The sequence below is a fragment of the Lepidochelys kempii genome, chromosome 1 (assembly GCF_965140265.1).
Source record: "Lepidochelys kempii isolate rLepKem1 chromosome 1, rLepKem1.hap2, whole genome shotgun sequence".
NCBI classification, from domain to species: domain Eukaryota; kingdom Metazoa; phylum Chordata; order Testudines; family Cheloniidae; genus Lepidochelys; species Lepidochelys kempii.
This window is the reverse complement of record NC_133256.1, coordinates 316,118,220-316,134,784: the sequence shown is the minus strand read 5'-3', so window position 1 is coordinate 316,134,784 and position 16,565 is coordinate 316,118,220. Positions and strand designations below refer to the sequence as shown.

The 16,565-nt window shown below is 41.8% G+C and overlaps 1 long non-coding RNA gene across 1 annotated transcript; it reads left to right on the top strand.

The window, feature by feature from the left end:
• Positions 1-239: 239 nt before the first annotated feature.
• Positions 240-16,349, top strand: LOC140906894 (uncharacterized). The gene is made up of 2 exons (XR_012157288.1): positions 240-341; positions 16,207-16,349. It is a non-coding gene; the product is annotated as an uncharacterized lncRNA (long non-coding RNA).
• Positions 16,350-16,565: the final 216 nt, after the last annotated feature.

Genomic DNA, 16,565 nt, shown 5'->3' with positions numbered 1-16,565 from the left:
TATTGAAAGATGCCTGTTGCTAATGTAAGCTACCAATTTACTGCACTGATCAATGTGGCTGAAGTTAGAAAGATGACTTGATAACCCTTTTGTTCCTGTCACAGGGTTTCAGCTACCTGCTATGCATCACTGCTTAGCCTGTTTCCATGGTCACAAATACACCCATGCAGTTTCCTTTTTTGCCTTTTTTCCACAGTTCTCCAGGGAACAGAATATGACAGAGGCATATTGTAGCAGGAGCTTTCCACACAGCTTCTGTCCTCTGCACAGCGCACCCTCTGAGCTCCTCTCCCATTCTCTCTCTCCTGCTTGATTTTTGTGGCATAGCAGACTCAATTCATGTAAGTAAGTAAGACTCAATTCCTGAATTTATGGCTGCCATGCACTGTACTTCATATCTAGTGCATGTCTTAGTGTCTCACTTTTCCCAGTATTCTTAAAGAATTGCAGAAGAGCTTTTTATTGTTTTATTTTTAATTAGGCCCTATTTTCCTTGTATTCTTAATAGATGTTGCAAAGGAAATTGTTACTTTAAGGCCTCTGAAGTTTTTTATATTAACACCTCCTTTCACTGGTACAGTCTTTACAATCCCAAAGGATATTATCTGTCTTTTCCCGGATATTACTCATAATCCATCTTTATGTTTGTTAATTAGAAATAGATTACAATTTAATCCACAATGCCCTGTTAGAATTCTAACTACAGCCACTTCACTCTTCCTCACAGGGCCTTGGATTATATCAACTGCTAGTCTACTTCTCAGAATTTTTTACCCCTCATTTCATTTGCCCACAGTTTTTGCCATTCTTACTTAGCTCATTTTTTATTAGGTTTTTAAATTCTAGTTTTCTTAAGGGGATCCCTAGGTCACCTTGTTCATGACTAACAGCACAGTTTGCCTATCCGGCCTCCACATTGTTGCTTTCTATCACTGCACATGCTGGGATCCATGCTATTACTATAGTTATATCCAATTGCACCAGTTTGGCTGTTTGGTAATATTTCATTAAGAATATAATTTCTGCTGTCAAATTTACCATTCTAAATTAATTGAGCCCTGATAAAGAAACATAGAATAGCCACAGCAGCTAGCCACACATCTAAAGCCCAGTTTAGTGCTAACATAATCCCTATAAACTCACCTGTAAAGCCATATATAAATTAGCCATCACTATGGCTTTCTTTAGTCTGAGTGAGGCATGCAGATAGAGGTTTCCACTCTTCCTATTGCTTCCACTTTGGAGCCATATGTATATATTTGGCAATAGTGTCCCCTCTTATGACAAATATATTGATTTGCTATAGTTTGTATATTTATCATTCTTCTTTTCTTTATTTCATTCTATAATTCCATGTCTAACTCAGGGAGAGGGGACTGGGGGGATGGCTTTCCAGTGATAGAGTATTTTCTCATAGCTATACATTTTTGTTTCTTTCAATCCTGTCTTTTCATTAAGATCCTTTATCCATTTCTGTACCTTACTGACATGGGGAATTTTGAGTTTCTCCTACTTGGCATCCACTTAATTCCCAACAATCATAATATATTAGCTTTGTGTTATCTTCGCTATTACCTGGTACTTTGGCCCAGGAGGTCGAGTCTGAAAACTTCATTTTAAGTGTGATAGACATTTCAGTGGCTGCCCTCTGTAGTACACACAGATGTGTTGTAATGAAGGCACCACATGTGATACGCAACACTTGTGCTTGGATATTGTCTAGTTTTCTCAGATTTGTGTTCATTGCTGACCCAAAGGACTGACATTCAGATTCAGCTGGTCTAATTAGCCTTTGTATAGCATTTCCAGTTTTCTTATCTTCTCTCCAGGATGTTTCAGAGATATATTTAAATAAGATAATTCTGCCTTTGCACTTATCTTTAATATTTTCAATATGCTCCCTCTAAGTGAGCTTGCTATCAAATATCACACCTAACAATTTGTATTTTTTCACTATATGTATCTGTAAATCATATAGATGTAACTTTATATCTTCTGGGATTTTCCTTATTGTGAAGATCATTCCCTTAGTTCTGTCCATGGAGAATTTGAAGCCCCACCTGTGCTTAAGTGCCCCATTGAAAGTGCTGCCAAAAGATTCAAGGTTTCTGCTTTTGGTCCGGATGTCACAGTTGTCTGCAAATCATGTGTTTCCCATTCTTGTACTCATCTCCTTAGGGAGGTCATTTGTCATGATGTGAAAGAGGGTTGGGCTAATTACACTTCCCCTGTGGAGTTCCATTTGAGGTTGATTATACATTGGGGAAAAAAAATTCCATATTGGAACTTTTGCTTAAGAAGTCCCTTTATCCGTCTGTGCATTCTTCCTAAAATACCCATAGAGGCCACCATAGTCCCTCTCTCTATAACATAACACACTGTGGGCTTTTTCTATGTCCAGCAAGGTTAATATAATGAATTCTTTGGTTCTCAGACTTTTTTATCCTTCTGTCTCTATCCTTACAGAGTGGTCAATCACACACACTCCTACCTCTTCTGAACCCACTTTGCATTCCATCTTTGAACCTGTTTCTTTCTAGGCATGCTACTAATCTCTCTGTTTCCATTCTTTTCATGGTTTCACCTAAACATGCTATGAGGGCAATTGATCTGTAAGCCTGAGGTCTTGAGCACAATTTACCTGTTTGCTCATTGGGACAATAATCACATGTTGCCAGTCCTTAGATATTCCACATTTTCTCCCTACATTATATAATTTTAGTCTTACCCTCAAACTTCCTTCACTTAGGTGTTTATTTCAAAGCTTATTTTGTCCTTGTGTGGGGTGGTGCTTCTGCTCCTTATTATCTCTCTTTGGAGTTCTCTCATATTAAAATTTTTAGTTAAAATAATATCCAAACACTTCATCATCCATGATTATCTCTAATGAATATTCTTTTCCTCTCCCTAATTTAAAGCTTCTGAGCAGTGTCATTACTGACTTTTTGAAACACGGGGGGCCAGAATTCCCCCTTCTTTGTTGGAGCTTATTAGTCCATACCCTGCAAGGCTTGATATTATTGGCTCTTACTCTTTATTCCATTCATTTTCCTAGTTTGTTTATATATCTGCTGTATTTCTTATCTGTGACCCTCAAAGCATCCCAGTGCCAGTGGGCTCACTGGTATCAGGTATGGAGTTTCAGTTGGCCTTACCACTGCAGTGTACCCCAACTCACTATGGTTATAATCTGTTTCTAAAAGGGGTTATGTAATATGTTGGAAAACTAATATCTCATTGATCATTAATATTCTTGTGTGACGAATGTATGTGGTGTGTATTAAGAGTTATGGATATATGCTGGAATGATGACTTAAAATATGGTTAAACCAAGGGAAGTTGGATAACTGGTCCGCCCTAAACAAAAGGTATGTGTATTTGCTTCTCTGACCAGACTGATCATCAGGCAGAGACTATCAAGGTCAATTTAAATATTTGGTAAAAAAGCTATCAATCTAAAGAGTGGGGGAGGAGACAGCATGGCATCTACACCCAGGAGGAGAGAGAAGTTTGGTCTGGGTTTTCAAAAAATACATTACAAAGATCTAAAGATGAGAGTGGGAGCTGAACCTCAAGTGATAAGCGCAATAAAATCAACTGATTGTATACAGTATTATTGTATTATAAAAGTTGACTGATGTGTTTTATGAAAGTATAACACACTGGTGATTAATATAAAAAAGTACATATTAACATTATAAGAAAGTGTGGCTATTCAGTGATATTTACACTGTGTCCAAATAAAGAGAGAAACAAGTCTCTCCCAGATAGATAGCTGTGACTTTCCCTCCTACCTGTCTTCTATATAAATTAAGCATGGCAGAATCAAAACATTGGAAGCCTCATTTACATACAGGGGGATGGGAAGCCCACAGAAAGGACTCTTGAAACACTGAACTTGAAGATATAAACAAGACTGAAGCTATCTTTTGGCATCCATCAAAACAGATACAGAGGAACAGAGCTCTTGAAGCTGAGAGAGATGCATCCTTCAACCAACAGTGGACTGAAGTCTCTGGACACTGCATATAGGTGGGATCTATTCACCTAACAGATATTTCAGCTTGGAAGACATGGGAAACCAGACCATTGTGCTTCTATAGAAGGTCGTGACAGAGAAAGTCAGCCATGACTCGAAAGAAGATTGGTAAGAAATTTACATTGAACAAAGACATTGTTAGGTTAAGTCTAAGCCAGTAGAAATTGTTTTGTTTTACTTGTAATTCTTTATCTTCATTCCTTATACTTAACTCACTTAATCCTATGTATATTATATATATATATATATATATATACACACACATACATACAGACAGACACATAAACTATAAACCAACTCAGTGCTGTATTTGAAACAAAAGGGTGTGTTTTCCCCCTCCCCCGGCTAGTTAAGTTGATAAGCTGTGATGTGCTTTTGTCTCTTTAAAGGAACAAACTAACCTTATTATTTCCCTGAGAGGTGGGACTCTTCAGGCATATGGTTTGGGGGAAGTTCGACACTGGGAGTGTGTTGGGGTAATCTTGCTGGTTATAACCCCGGCAGGTAGAGCAATAGAAAGGCATCTGCGGTCAGAGCTGCTGAATGAGCTGTCTGCCACAGACACTCACAGGCGTGACCTGCATGCTTGTAGGCTGGCTGGGAGCATTCCAGGCTGGGAGCTACAGCAACAAATCACTGTAGGGTTGCAGGGCAAGTGGTGACAACCCCTCACTGGTCTGAATTTCACCCCATAATGTGACAGTCTTTATTTACTCCTCCGCAGTATGTTCTCTGCCTTTCTCTTTTTATCGCCCTTTGTACAATGTCCTTACTTTTTTCACATTTCATTCAGTCCTCGCGATTTAAAGAATTTTTTGCTCTTTTGTATGCCTTATTCCTTTTCCTAATTATTTGACAGTCTATGTTCCACCATGATACTAACACTACTTAAAAGACAGCAGGAGAGTGGGGTGGGGGGAGAAAACCTTTTGAAGTGATAAACATCCATTTTTTCATGGTCTGTGTGTATAAAAACATCCTCACTGCATTTTCCACTTTTATGCATCCGATGAAGTGAGCTGTAGCTCACAAAAGCCTATGCTCAAATAAATTGGTTAGTCTCTAAGGTGCCACAAGTACTCCTTTTCTTTTTACTTAAAGACAGCCAGCCTGTCTTAGGAATAGCTAGGCTGGCTGTCTTTGATTCCCTTAACTGCATTACTACAGAATTCTCAATATCTTCATTTATACATTGATCATTCATGTATTCCTCACTTTTGTTTTAAAAGAGTTTCCAAGTTGCTTGTTTTAGTTTCCAAGTGGGGATATTATCCTTGCTATTCCCTCCTCTCTGTAAATTTCCGAGCTGCATTGACTTGCTATAGTGCTAGAAGCTATTCATAGACCCAGGCATGAGAAGCTTCTGTCAGTTGTAATGAACCTAGTAGGTGCTCCATTATTTAAAATTATTTTTAAAATGTCTTCAAATAATTGCTCTAAACACTTTTTTTATATTTTTTTCTTATTTCTTCGCAATCGGTTGTGACTATTCAGATCACCACAGATAGGCATGTGACATCTGCAATTGATTCTTTCAGATTCAAAGTCTCTCGTTTGCTGTATGGGCTATAAATAGGGCCCTACCAAATTCACGGCCATGAAAAATGCATCACGGACCGTGAAGCCTGCTCTACCCTCATGAAATCTGGTCTTTTGTGTGCTTTTACTCCATACCGTACAAATTTCACGGGGGAGACCATTGTTTCTCAAATTGGGGGTCGTGACCCAAAAGGGAGTTGCGGGGGTGGGGGAGTTGCCGTATTGCCACCATTACTTCTATGCTGCCTTCAGAACTAGGTGGCCAGAGAGTGGCAGTTCTTGGCCAGGCACCCAGTTCTGAAGGCAATGCTGCACTAGCCGCGGCGCGGAAGTAAGGGTGGCAATGCCATCCCATGCCACCCTTACTGCTGCGTTGCTGCCTTCAGAACTGGGCAGCCGAAGCATGGCAGCTGCTGACTGAGGGCCCAGCTCTGAAGGCAGCAGTGCAGAAATAAGGGTGTCAATACCATACCAGGCCATCCTTCCTTCTGCGCTGCTGCTGACGGCGGCTCTGCCTTCAGAGATGGGCTCCTGGCCAGCAACCATCACTCTCCAGCTGCCCAGCTCTGCCGGCAGTAGTACCGCAACCTCCCCCTACAATAACCTTGTGACAACCCCACCACACACACACACACCTTTTTGGGTCAGGACCCGTACAATCATAACACTGTAAAATTTCAGATTTAAATAGCTGAAATCATGACATTTATGATTTTTAAAATTCTATGACTGTGAACTTGACCTAAATGGATCATAAATTTGGTAGGGTGCTAGCTATAAACATTATATAAAGTTTTAGAGATGCAGAATGGTTTTGTATCGGAATCTCAATAGCATTATAGTTGATATTGAGCTTTTTAACCTTTATTTCAAGGTAGTTCAGGTTCTCTTTAATGAAGTCCACCCTTTCCTATTTATCATGTCTATATATACCATATCCCAGGATTTTATATTCTAGTTTTTCTATGAGCCAAGTCTCTTGTAGGGAAATTATATCAGGCTTTGTTTTCATATCAATAATATTTTTCTTTAATTCCTGCCCATGCTCGGTTAGGTTCTGGGCACTTCAGCTGAAAAATAGTCACCACCATTCTTTTAACCCTCAGTATTTCTCTCACTTAGGAAAGTATGAAGTTGTTCCACAGATAGGTTGTTAGCATATAAGTACTTTTCAGCAGCTTTGATTGTAATTCTCATTTTCTTTGTTTTCTTTCCTGTTTGAGATGTACAGTTTTATTCCAATCAATATCTCTGTTTCTATAAATAGCATATCATCTCCTTTTACCCCAATGTTATTCATGATTTCCTTTCCATTAGTTTGTTGCTGGCTATTCCCTTTCCCCAGATCATATTTTCTTGTCCCCTCTTTTTGGTATCTCCTAGCAGCTTTTGTATATGAAAGGTTATTAGTAGTCTTTGTTTCTGTATTTCTTTAACTCGCTTTGCCTCAGTACAGTCACCATAGGCTGAACTGTGTTTTCTTCCACAGTTGCAACACTTTTGTTCTGTCCCTTCCTCACAATCATCATATGAATATTCACCTCCACATTCACTACACCATGTTTTCCACTTGGAATTATTTGCTATATGACCAAATTTTTGGCATCAGTAGCATCTCACAGGATGAAGAATATACAGCTTAGCGCAAAACATGATACCCTAAAAATACTGTCTGGTAGCATTCTTCCCTTAAATGTGACCTGCACAGCTGTCGTGGGCTTGCTACTACCTCCTCTTCTGCTAATTAGCCTCTTAACAGTTATCTTGTATTCACTTATCCCTTGATTTATTTCCTCTCCTGACATTTCAAGTGGCACGCTATGTGCTACCCTCTTGTTTCTGTGAGGAATTTGGGTAACTGACAGCTTTTTTTTTTAAACCTAGCCTTCTTTCATAAGGTGCTTCCCTGCTTGTTTTTGGTTTTTACATTCCTCTAACAAGTCTCCAAGTAGTTTCTTAGCTCTTACTAGATCTCCAGCACTCTTTTTGATCCATTCTCCAATTTGCAGGAGGGTTGATCTCTCTATGTCCTTATCTAGGGATTTTACTAGTATGTAATTTTCCCCATTTCCCTTTCCCCTATGTGCTGGTCCTTCTTCTAGTTCCAGAGAATCTACCCTTTTCTTTCCCTTTTTTACATCCAGTCTTCTACTGTCGCTTTCCTTATTATCTAGCCTGATTGCAGTTTTATTTGTTATCTCTTCCATTGCACGCTGGCCAGCCGGCCGGCCGGCAGTGTACTGAACCCTAGTTCACCAGCCCAAGCACTCTTTTCATCTAGCCCTCTCCTCACCCCCACTTCCTGTTCCTCCCGCTTATATCCTCCCAATTACTGCCAATTACATCAATAACCTACTAATTACCACCCAGGTGCTTATAATCCCCAAATTGAAAGTGGGTAACTGCTTCCAGCCGAGCCTGCAGCCTCTTCTGTGCTGTTGCTATCACTCAGTCACAATGAGGCATGATCCTTGGCCAAAATGCTGCATGTAAAATAAAAATGTTTTCAGTTCTTTAAATGCCCACTGCTTTTGTAAAAATAAAACTCCAAATTCCTGCTTACTATAACTTGACTGAAATCAATGAAGTTATACCAAAGATGACCCAATACTAGTGTAAATTGGCATAGCTCTATTAAAGTCATTGCACATGTTTATTTTTATTAAAACTGGCCTGAATCTCTAAAGAAAAATGGCTCTTTTTCTAACCCATCTCTTTTCGTATATATATGTGTGTGTGTGTGTAAGATGTTTCCTATGTTTTAATCAGTCTATTAGTATCTCAGAAAGGATTTCTCCCTCACACCTGGTTAAGTTTTCAAACAAGTTCCTGTGTTTTCTCACATTATGACCCTCATGCTTGGGATGAGTCCCGAAAAACATATGCAAAGCTACCTCATTACTGTCCTCCAAGACTCTCCATGATGCCTACAGAAAACTTGACAATGGTTAGGCCTCTGGTGTGCTGAGACCATGGTCTATCATGCCAACCAATACCGTCTCATTTCCTCATAATCCCCCATCTCTTTGTGTGTATCCCACTCTTGTGTCTTGTTTTGTACTTAGACTGTACCCTCTTCAGGACACAAGGACATCTTTTTCTTCCCTCAGTGGGCTGAGAGGAGACAGAGAATCTATGGGAAAGGAGGGACCACCCTTGTAGCTCCCTGATGTGCTCTCCTCTCCTTCTGAGGCTATCCATCACCCCGCACTACCAATCAAGTCTTCCACCTGTTGTGCCAGGTGGATGGTAGAGACACTATGGTAATACAAAGAATAATTATAGTAGTAATATATACTGGTCTATTCTAAAATAGCTTCTTGAGTTGATCATTTTTTAAGTAATGCACATTTTAGAAATATAGTTTTGTAAATTTACACAAATGATTTACCCAGTCTATACTTTAAAAAATAAATAAATCAGCTTTGTTTTAAGGTTATTTCTAGAGTTATGGCTCTACCATGAAATGTATGTCAATAAATTGTCAGTCCTACATTATTCCCTCAAATAATGCATAATATCACAGGATTCAATTTCACAATTATTAGCACCAGTTAGCCCTTTAAATTTAACAATAGATGAAAAGCCATGTCTGTTTCCTCTCATTCGTTAAGTAGCCAGGTCCAAATCAAGGTGTCTCAGAAGCTAAAGATAGTCAAAATGATTAAAGCCAAAGCTAACAGCAATTTTACTTTTGCTTAAAGCCCTTTCACATTTGTTGTTATATTAGCATGACAAGAGCTCCGATGCATAACCTAAAGAGTGGTCCTGAGAAACCTGATCCTAATGTGTGTTCTATCTATATATTGCTTGCAGGATTAGGGTAGATAAATCAATTAATCTGGGTGACAAAGGCAATCAAGGTGAAAAATTGTCTAAATTTTAGACCGACTTCCCTACACTAGCAATTGTGAACAAAATTAATCTCACCACATTTTCCCTGCTAATTGCTGCTGTATCCCTGTGTAGCAAGGCACTGCAGTCCCCTCTTGGCTCTTGCCCCTGCTGTGCTGACAAAATCACTCAGAGACCCTGGGGTTCAGTAACCACTGGTGCCATTTATTTACAGGCTGTGCTCCCACCACCTTTTGACCATACACTGCTTTGGTTCCAAGCCGAACAAACTTCCACTCCTCCTCCATAGCTTCCTTCCTCTCATCCCTTTCTATAGCCCAAGGCTAACTGGGCAGGCAGCTGTTTCTCATTCCCCAATTAGGTACAGTTTCTCTCTAGCCAATTCCAATTTACCTCCCTTAACGGGAGCTGGCTTGACAGAGGGCTGAGTCAGCAATTCTTGCCCAGCACCCTGTCACACCCTCATTATTCATTTTTGTATTTATTTTTTTATAAATATTTATTGAGATATGTAAGCTTTGGCTACATACACACAAGAGAGAGTCCCCAGGGGTTTACTCATGGCCAAAGTCATTAAATCATTAGAGAGGTCAGGATTACAGGATTTAACCTTCCACTGACACCTGTGATTTTTCTTTTGGGGTATTATATATTCATCCTCATGATGAACTTCTATAAAAGCTTTAAAACATCCCCTAAATCTGATGGTGAAAAATATTATTGCTCATGTATGGAAAAAGAGTTCCCCACTAGAGACTTGTCCTGCAAGGTACTGAGTGGTGTCAAATCCTATTGATTTCAGCAAGAGTTAAAAGTGTGCAACACTTTAAAGGATCCAGACAGCTAGTTCCAGGACTGGACCCCTACAGCCTGAATTGAAGTCTAGAGTCCCATTGATTTCAATGGGCTTTGGCCCTTGAGGAATTCCACCATGGTTTCAACAATTTCCATCCCACCATCAACCTCAGTCTAGACCAACCAACACAAGTGTTCATTTCCTGAACACTACTGGGCTAATAAGCGATGGTCACATAAACACCACCCTATACCGGAAACCTACTGACCACTATACTCACCTATATGCCTCCAGCTTCCATTCAGGACACACCACACAATCCACTGTCTACATCCAAGCTTTAAAATACAGCCGCATTTGCTCCAATCCCTCAGACAGAGACAAACACCTACAAGATCTCTATCAAGCATTCTTACAACTACAATACCCACCTGCTGAAGTGAAAAAACAGATTGACAGAGCCAGAAGAGTACCTAGAAGTCACCTACTACAGGACAGGCCCAACAAAGAAAATAACAGAACGCCACTAGCCATCACCTTCAGCCCCAACTAAAACCTCTCCAGCGCATCATCAAAGATCTACAACCTATCCTGAAAAATGATCCCTCACTCTCACAGATCTTGGGAGACAGACCAGTCCTCACTTACAAACAGCCCCCCAACCTGAAGCAAATACTCTCCAGAAACCACACACCACACAACAAAACACTATATCTTTATCTAGGGATATCCTTGCAACAAAGCCCAATGCCAACTCTGTCCACATATTTATTCAAGTGACACCATCATAGGACCTAATCACATTAGCCACGCCATCAGGGACGCATTCACCTGCACATCTACCAATGTGATATATTCCATCATGCACCAGCAATGCCCCTCTGCCATGTTCATTGGCCAAACTGGACAGTCTCTATGCAAAAGAGTAAGTGGACACAAATCTGACATCAGGAATCATACCATTCAAAAACCGGTAGGAGAACACTTCAACCTCTCTGTCCACTCAGTAACAGACTTAAAGGTGGCAATTGTGCAACAGAAAAGCTTCAAAAACAGACTCCAACAAGAAACTGCTGAGCTTGAATTAATATGCAAATGAGATACCATTAACATGGGTTTGAATAGAGACTGGGAGTGGCTGGGTCATTACACATATTGAATCTATTTCCCTATGTTAAGTATCCTCACACCTTCTTGTCAACTGTCTAAATGGGCCATCTTGATTATCACTACAAAAGTTTTTTTCTTCTGCTGATAATAGCTCTTCTTAATTAATTAGCCTTTTACGCCACTTTTTCATGTTCTCTGTATGTGTATCTTCTTACTATATGCTCCATTCTATGCATCCGATGAAGTGGGCTGTTGCCCACGAAAGCTTATGCTCAAATAAATTTGCTAGTCTCTGAAGTGCCACAAATACTCCTGTTCTTTTTGAGGATACAGACTAACACGGCTGCTACTCTGAAACCTGTCAGAATGCATAGGGTATCTTGAAAATCAAACTTATGTCATCACAGTGAAACTCTGTTTTCATGTACAGAAAATTTCTTTTGCTTACCAAATTGATTTTTAAGGAAACATCAAGGAATGAAATAGAGCAGCACAGACTTATTAAAACAAATGTGAATATGATCAGCCCTGTACCCAATCTATTACTGTCACTACAACCCTGTGTGTCCACCATTCTTATCCTACATGTCAACATGCAGATACACAAAAGTAAGAAGAAAACTTCATGTAGGTTAAAGAAAGCAATATTTCTCCTGTATATTTATTGTACAATATAAATATGGTTATGTACCTACATTAATGCTAAAGGATGTGTTGTATTTATGCTTAACATTTGGCACTGGGAGTTTAATCTCTTTTGTTAGATCATTAATAAACATGTTAATGTGGTAATTATGCATTAAATATAGTGTTAGTACCTGTTGAGATCTATTTTATTTCCAAATTTACCATTATGCCACACTGCCTGTTGAGACTTATATACAGAGAGTAACTATCACAGGCTTCCACCCATAAGAAATACAGGTAAGTCAGTTATAGCACTGGATTGAGACTGTTTTTAGAATTCTATGACTTCAGCAATCTTTAGGAATTCATAACGGGGATCAGCTTGCAAATGAATAGATATCTGATGAGGTGTGAATTCTCCCTTCAGCACCACCAGTCTCTAGTGAGTAGAGTTCACCACCATGAGTTTGCACAGTTGACCGTGTTTTCTTAGTTCAGGAGACTAAAGGCCGTGGCTACACTACAGAGCTTACAGCAGCAATGCAGCTGTCGTGCAGCTAGTGCAGAGGCTCTAAGCTGAAGGCAGAGAGCTCACCGGTCGACTTAATGACTCCAGCCCCCAGGAGCAGCAGTTGCTATGTCAGTGGGAGAAGCTCTCCCACCGACATAGCGCTGTCCAGATTAGCGCTTAGGTCGGTGTGATTTACATCACTCGGGGGTGGCTTATTCACACACCTGAGCAATGTAAGTTATACTGCAGTAAGTGGTAGGGTAGAGGTGGGAAAACTGCGGCCTGCAGGCCACATCCGGCCTGCAGGACCCTCCTGCCCAGCCCCCGAGCTCCTGGCTGGGGAGGCTAGTCCCTGGCCCCTCCCCCGCTGCTCCCCCTCCCCTGCAGCCTCAGCTCACTGCACCACCGGCACAATGCTCTGGGCAGCGGGGCTGCAGAGCCGCGGCCTGACCCGGTGCTCTGTGCTGCGCGGTGGCGGGGCGGGCTCCAGCCGGGCGGCCCGGCTGCCTGTCCTGGTGCTCTGGGCGGCACAGCAGTAGCGCCGTCAGCCACCAGTGCTCCAGGCAGCGCGGTAAGGGGGCAGGGAGCAGGGGGCATTGGATAGAGGGCAGGGCAGTTCAAGGTGGTGGTCAGGGGGCGGGGGTGTGGATGGGGGTGGGGCAGTCAGAGGGTGGGGAGGAGGGGGGTTGAATGGGGTGGGGGCAGGGGTCCCAGAGGGACAGTCAGGAAGGATAGGGGGGTTGGATGGGGTGGCAGGGGGCAGTCAGCAGCAGGTGTTCCAGGGGCGGTCAGGGAGTGACGGGGGGCAGTCAGGGGCAGGAGTCACAGCGGGACTATCAGGGGACAGGGGACAGGGGGTATTGGATGGGGCAGGAGTCCCAAGGAGGCTGTCAGGGGGCGAGAAGCAGGTGGGGTTAGATAGGGGTCGGTGGCCAGGCCACTCCTGGCTGTTTGGGGAGGCACAGCCTCCTCTAACTGACCCTCCGTACAATTTTGGAAACCCGATGTGGCCCTCAGGCCAAAAAGTTTGCCCGCCTCTGTGGTAGGGTGTACATAGCCTGAGTCACTTCTCATTAATGCAGGTAAGGGTTAAGGTAATTGGTGAAGAATTATAGGGGAAGCTGACACAGCAATCAGCAGCCAAAATGAAGTGTGAATAAATATATAACTTATTGCCTTCAGTACATTCTCTTCAACAGCTGCATGTGGAGAATACAGACTCTTTCATATCAGAGTAAAGATTTGGAAAACATAGTATTGTTAAAGCCGTATGGTTCCCAAAATAGTATTGTTCCACAATATGAAAGTGTTGCTGACATATTTTATTCAGAGTGCATTTTAGGAGAGAAGATCTTAGAAATATGAAATTTACATTTTAAAACTTTTTACAGAAAATCTATAAAAATGAAGTAATTTTAAAAAACGATTAGAGGAACATCAATTGTTGTTAGTGAAAAAATTAGAACAGTTAAGCTTACAGGAAAAGTTAAGAATGTGTGACCGATGTGATTTATGAAGCATGGACTGTGTAATCTATTTAAAGTTTGGTGCTGCTATGTATTGCTAAATCAATTGTTCTCACGCAAACTATGACCTGAAAAAGCAGTAATGTCATTTACTAATAGTTTCTAACAAGGGGTTCCAGAGAAACAAGTTTGTGACTTTTAAAATAACCATCTAAGTGAGGTTAAATAACAGTATGGTGGACTCAGTGATTAGGTAGTGCTAACTGTAGGTCATGAGATGAAATTATCAACTCACCTGCCAATTCAAGTGGACGTCAAATGACTGTTTTATAATATATAGGAAAATACCTATATTTGGGGGGGGGGAGTTGATTTTTAACATGTGCAAAGATTCATGAACGTAAGGCCTTGACTGCACTACACAGTTTTGTTGACAAAAGGCAGCTTTCGTCAACAAAACAGTGGAGGTATACACACTGCAATGCTCCTCCTGCCGATTTAACTCTCCTGCTATGCCGACATAGTAAAACCACATAGACGAAAGACATAGTACACAGGAGGGCGTGGATCAACTTGGTCTGTGGCTGGGGCTGCGGGGAGAAATCACTTGAGGAAGGCAGGGGGGGGAGAATCACAAGGACTTCCCTACACTCCCCACCCCATTCCATGTATCTTCCAGGCCCACAGCAGTACCCAGGGCACTCCATCCCATGAGAGATTAAACACAATGACAGCCGCACATACATAGGGCCCTATGAAATCTGTATTAAGGAGAACACTAATGGAATCACAGAATTAAAACATTAACGCAGAATCCTGCTCTCTCCAGCACTCGCACCGCAGCAGCAAACAGGGCGGCCTGCAGTGCTGAGCTACGTGCAGTCACACTTAAGAGCGTCAAACTGCTCCGGGGTTGGGAACCTCCTGATCTGCTGTGCTCTGCAGAGCTGGGGCAGGGGGCTGATGTCAGGATGTCCCCCTCCCCCCACCAGTGTACCCGGTCTCCACTGAGCTGGGGTGGGAGGGCTGAGGGGAACCTGTCTGTGCACCAGCCTCTGGCTCAGGAGTGGTTGCTGCTGGCGGCTCTCCGAAAAAGTGTTCAGGCTGGTGAATGCTCTGCTTAAAGAGACAGCATGCGGACTCACTCACTCAGGCACACACATACTCCCCCCAAAACACACACTTCCCCCAACACACATACACACACGCTCCTCCCCACACATACACAAACTTCTGTGGACATCTTGTGATACTGTTCAGCAATGTCAGTTTGGTGATATTACCAAGTGCTACTTTAAAAAGTGATTTAAAATGTGTTACTTTTCGGGCACACACAGCAGTCATTACAAGGTTCACAGCATGGTGCAAACAAACAATGCCAGGCTCAGTACACTACAGCAACACACATTACTGTGACTCAGTGTTAAAATGCTCCTTCAAAGCCTCCCTCAACCAAATATCCCCCCCACCCACCCATTGAGCTCCTCTTGTTGCCTTGTGTTCATAAGGCACAGCACAATACTGAAGAAGAGTGCAGGATCCATGCTTTCTGACAGAGATGGCTGGTTCACAGGTTACCAGAGCAGTTGAAAAGTGTCTGGAAACCTAGTAGGATGCCCATGGAATGATGGGATTGAGAAACCTGCATCATGCGACTCTGTATCTGCCCCATGAGGCATTGCAAGCCCTTCCCAAAGCACGCTGCGGCGAGCTGCACAGTGGGATAACTACCCATGGTTCACTGCCCTCTGTGTCAATGCAAGAGCTACTACTGTGGATGCGCTCCACTGAAACAAGGAGCATAGTGTGGACGTGCAACAGCAGTTTAATTATAGCACTGGCTATACATCAACGTAACTTAAGTTGACTTAACTTTGTGGTGTAGACATAGCCTAAAATCGTGCTCTAGAAAATGAGACTACGTTCCTAAAATTGATTTTATATAGAATCTTTTAAGTACTACTGGACATAGAGTATTGACACCATATGATCAAGAGATAACATAATGTGTGTGGCTTAAGTCATTATTACCAATGAAAGCAATGGCTTGTGATACTATGACCCATCCCAGCAACTTCAAGTCAAACAGTAATTGACTCATTCCGCCACTGTAGAGCATAAAGTATCACTTCCATGACCTTAGATCATGTGCTTGTATGACAATATATGCTAAATAATATGACCTTCAGAAGCCAAGATATGCAACTGCAGCTAAACAAATTATTTGGCACAAAATTAAAACATGCCTCATTTTGAGTTACAGATTCTTCCACCAACATGCTGTCTGAGCAAATACCAACTGAGTTCATCCATGAGAATTCCTCCAAGTTACCAACACAGATCTCGGAGGAAATTCAATCACTCTGTACTGGCTCTGCTAGGAAATAAAGTTATTTTTTTCTGGTTCTGATGGTTTTTATTCTTTGCCATCTGATTTGTACTAGATTAGTCACTTTAATTATGATAAATCAATACCTGAAGAGGTTAAAAGCACCTTCATATCTGGTTGAATTTCAGTTGCCTCACTCACTGAGGTTTTAGGTTCGGGGGTGGGAGCAGAGAAGGAGGGAAGGTAGAAGCTTCGGCTGCAATCATGCCTATCTTGGAACCGTGCCCTCTTGA